This window comes from Lygodium microphyllum, chromosome 1, assembly GCF_053477565.2.
Source record: "Lygodium microphyllum isolate KBCC chromosome 1, Lygodium_microphyllum_v1.1.10, whole genome shotgun sequence".
Taxonomy (NCBI): domain Eukaryota; kingdom Viridiplantae; phylum Streptophyta; class Polypodiopsida; order Schizaeales; family Lygodiaceae; genus Lygodium; species Lygodium microphyllum.
Genome location: NC_141135.1, coordinates 180,486,168 through 180,490,858, shown reverse-complemented (window position 1 = coordinate 180,490,858; position 4,691 = coordinate 180,486,168). Strand labels below are relative to the sequence as shown.

The 4,691-nt window shown below is 41.7% G+C and overlaps 1 pseudogene; it reads right to left on the bottom strand.

Moving 5' to 3' along the window:
• Positions 1–1,184: 1,184 nt before the first annotated feature.
• LOC148042043 (prohibitin-1, mitochondrial pseudogene) lies at positions 1,185–1,895 on the bottom strand (annotated as a pseudogene).
• Between the last annotated feature and the right edge of the window lie 2,796 nt (positions 1,896–4,691).

Here is a 4,691-nt window from a genome sequence, read left to right as displayed (position 1 = left end):
TAGCCACCAGCAAAGCTAACTACAAGCTGTGTAGGTTTTGAGCATTCTTCTTTAGGAATAGGCACAACATTCTTATACAACAGCTCAACCGTTTCTCAAAGCATGCAAACTTCATCATAGTGAATGGATTCTGGTGTCCTCATAGTTTTAAGCTTGTCTATCCATTGCATAAAAAGGTTTGAATATTTGTGCATTTCTGGTTTAGTTTGGAATGCAGTCTCCATTACAGCCATCTGTTGATCATTCATTATATTTCTCCTACACTTCTTCAGCTGGAGTTCTTCACATGCTACTCCAGAGGTGATACTTTGAACTGTATAAGTTCCAATAGCCTGACTATTTTTCTTTCAAGGTCCATGTCTTTCGGTTATAGATCCAATTCTTCAACTGTTGGTATGAAATCTCTGGGCCTTCATCTTCGCTGGGTGGTCTTCTTGATTAGTTTGATTTGCTTTGTGACATCTTTTATGCCAATTTAGTAAGAATCTGATTTACGTTTCTCAGAGTCTAGACAGTATATGCTGTCTGAACGGTATGGAGAGTTACTATGAGCTTCTATCATAACTATGGCAAGACCTTTAAGAAACCTTTGTGAGAGTGTAGTATGCCCTTAATCGTATCCAGAATAATGCCCGTATGATTCTGACACTTGATGAAAAGATCTCACGGCGTATCTCGGAAGGAGAGGCTCTGCTACGCCGCATGATTCGATATGGTCTCCTCGACGAGAGCCAGAACAAACTAGATTAAGTCCTTGCTTTGACTGTGGAGAACTTTTTGGAGCGCCACATTGTTCAATCCTTTTGGAGCGATCAATAATGCCATCCGATCCATCACAAAAGAATTCGTTTATGAGGATTTAATAGAAGATGATGGAAAGAAGCGAAATCAGTCCTGTGTCGCAAGATGATAGACCCTCTGCTGGCATGTAAGCATCAAAGCATCAACAATCACGCCATATTTTTGAAAGTAGCTCCAGAACATCTCTTCTGTCCTCTCAGACAGTAAAGAATCCCTGCGTACAGGATTTTGACTCCTTCTAGCACAATGATCATAACCTGCAGAATTTCGACCACGTGGACTTTGGCCGCAGTCATCACGTACAAAGCCTCCAGTTTGGAATTGATTCGAAGTATTTCGAGGACAGTTCGGTAGGTTTCCCCATAGGAATTTGAACCAAGGAGTCACTTTTTCACGAGAGCTTTAGGGCCCAAATCCTCGATATGCATATCTTGCAGGTTCAGCATCAAGCCATCAGAACTTAGCAAGACTCTGTTTTCTGAATTGGATATCTTGCCAGCAATTTCTCTACTAGCCTCAATCTAATGAAAGCAGGATTGTTGAATATAGCTTTCCCCAATAAGTTGAGCACTTTTCGCCTCCCCTTGTGCTCGAACAATGGCCCTTCTTTTATCTTGTTCCGGTTTCTCAACTCTGAATTTAGCTCTTTCAGCTTTTTGAGCAGCCACCTGTTTTGCTTCAATAGCAGCTGTAAACTCTTTACCAAAAGTAAGGTTAATAATTGAAACATCATCAAGTGCAATATTGAAATTTGCAGCCCGTTGGGTAAGAATTTTTCTTATCTCTCTGCTAACAGCCTCCTGCTGTGTTATGAGCTGGCTTGCATTATACTGTGCTACAACTGCCTTCAAGGTCTCATGAATTATGGATGGTAAAACTCTTTCATTGTAATTAGTACCCAAGGTCCTGTAGATTATTGGCAATGTATCAGCTACAGGTCTTGTCAAGAGACGAAGTCCTATTTTAACCATTTGCAGATCTTTACTTCCAGAAATACTCTGAACAACATGAGGCCTTGCTCTGACATTAAAGATAATCGGTCTGTCGAACCAAGGAATCATCGAATGGATTCCTTCGGGATAAACCTTCTCTTTGATTCCATAATTCCCTGCACTTTTCTTAGAGATCATCATTGAAATTATCTGCTTGATAATGTCCTTTGGCATCAGTTTTTCATATTTTTCTAACACACACACATCATGCATCCAAACAAAATCATACACATGCACTAAGGGAATATATACATTGGATGCGGATTATCGAAATGCATCACACAAACAATGAATCACACGCAGAAAATAACACAAATGCACAACAAAAGAAATGGAGGTGTATACGACTCGGATGCACAGCAGCACGACAGCGTTTTCTAAATACGACCAATTATAAGGGATAAAATCCCATGATTGGCATAATATATGTCATGTTTGTACTATGAATGGATTGTAAGTAGCCTGCGTATTTTGCTATTTGGAGTGTAGTCGTTATTCATAATGCTTCCTCATTTGTGGCAGTTTCTACTACCAATACACGGGGCAATTTACAGGCTATCGACTTTAGTGCAATGGATCTTACAGAAGGAGATTATGACATCCTCTATTGAATTTGCAAGCTCGGGAGCACTAGAGACGGTCTATCTCTTTGAAAAATACTTGTCCACCAGCATACTCACGATACAAATCCACCTTCTTATGCAGCTTGTAGATGAAGTGGATATTGTTGGACTTGCCCATACGCTATGGATATTCTTCTTGGAGCACTTCATGAAAACCCTAAAAGGCTTCGTGCGACAATGAGCTCAGCCAGAGGGTAGCATGGTTGAAGGTTGGTTGGTGTCTGAGGCATTAGTGCATATTTCACAGTGGCTACCAACGGTCGCTGAAGGACGATGATAGACTGTCCAGAGATGTGGTTGGAAATGGGGTAGAAAAAAGAATGGATGCTACAATGGAGGAGAAATTGAATCGCTTTTGTATATTGCACCATGCCTCTATGGAGGTGTGGCTCGTTTGATACCAACAAGATAGGAAAGATCGAGAGGAAGCGCGATCTGAATTTCGACATAGTACATGCAATCAATCACCGATTCGATATCCCGAGGGCATGGAGAAGATGCAGTGGTTTATGTCAACACAATGGTTTCATGGAGCTTTGACCATAGTGTCTCGTGAAGGGGCAGAGGTCTCAATCGAGTGGGAATTCTCGAGGGAATGTAGTCCAAAGGTGATGACGTGTTTAGGGTTTCTCATATGTATATTTTATATGCGACAACTAATTGAGTGTTTCAATGTACACTACAAAATATATAGTGTGGCGTGGTCATGCTGACGACATTTTCACGTGGAGCATATTGACAAAATGCGCTCTACAACAGATTGCAGTATCATGGCAAGGTTCAAGCAACAGAGCCGACGACGAGCAACGGATCCAAATACGGTTATAGATGAGATGGAGTATTTTAGAAACTTGCAAACTATTGTCATGGTGGATTACCGTAGCTTCTCCATGATCCTAATCGATGTGCAATGGTTCAAAGTGGTACTTGAAGGATCTGGAGCAATAGTTTGACAAGGTCCATCTGGATTTCTCGAAATAGATTTTTAAAAAAAGGACGGGTTTGCGCAACACATTTGTGTTACTGGCCATTGTGAATAGGTGCATGAACTCATGTGTTTTTTAATTGTATTACAACATGGTACATGTCACAATAGGTAAATCTCTCTTGTATGTGATTGTGAACATGTAATTTTCTATGCAAACCCCCGACAACCTCGATGGTGGTATGTTATATCTTCAACTCCCTGAAGTACGAGAGTATATGATCAAAGCGATGTTCCAAGCATAGATGAGGACAGTATGCAAATAGAGGGGTCAATATTGCAAGGGGTGGAGACCACTGAAAGCTTGGAGCATGTAGAGGAGCCAGCATCCAGTAACAATGATGAAAATATAGGAGTCCAAGAATTCTTTGAGAACAAGCTGGACTCATCCTTTTGTGGAGACATGTCTATCGACCTTTCAGTGTATGCAAAGTTGTGTTAGGAGATTGATATGGAACCATAGGGTACTTCATATTTGGAGCATCCACCTACTCAATTCGTTGACGAATCGCTTATAAGGGTACATAAGATATGCATTTTAAGTAAGATTATTTTTTTAAGATTTATATTACCGTGCTTTGTATGATTTATATTGATTATGCTAACATCAATTTTTGTATGTGCAGGTGATCTTTGTGGATATTTAGATCATCATGATGAGTCAAGGGATGAGGAACGAGGAGCTATAGGAGATCTTCATGCATATGTCTCCAGATCAAATGGTGAGATTCAGAGATATGGTAGACCAAGAGTTGTCTTCGATACCATCAGGCCGTTCTATTAGATCTACTTTGGCATGCTCTGATGCTTCAGTTTCTAGTAGATGAGGTCGACGCTCCAAACTTGGGCAAGACGGAGGGAGTGGTTCAGGGGGATGCTGTGGAGATTTGGATGCAGTAAGCTCGCGGTCAACTCGAGATGCAGGTGCTACTCCTTGCTCTCGTGGTGGTTCCAAAGAGCATGGCTCATGTGGTTGATGTGGAGGTACCAATGCAGTGTTTCTGTCTCGTCGTTCTGCTGGAGTTGCGTCACCTCTGGGATTTGTCATACCTGTGGGCACCTCTACTCTAGTCACTCTGGCTTTTGCTCAACCGTCTGTAGGTGGCACCCCTATGGGTGCTACTTTGAGAGATACTACCCCCCTAGGTACACTAGATATACAGAGGTCTCCTAGATATGCGCAGGAGCGTGGTTGCAAGTGGGAGAGGACCCATCTTAGGCATACCCCAGAGGGTTATGCCTACCTTGTAGATGATAGGCAGGAGCCATCATCATGAATGATGAGGGGAG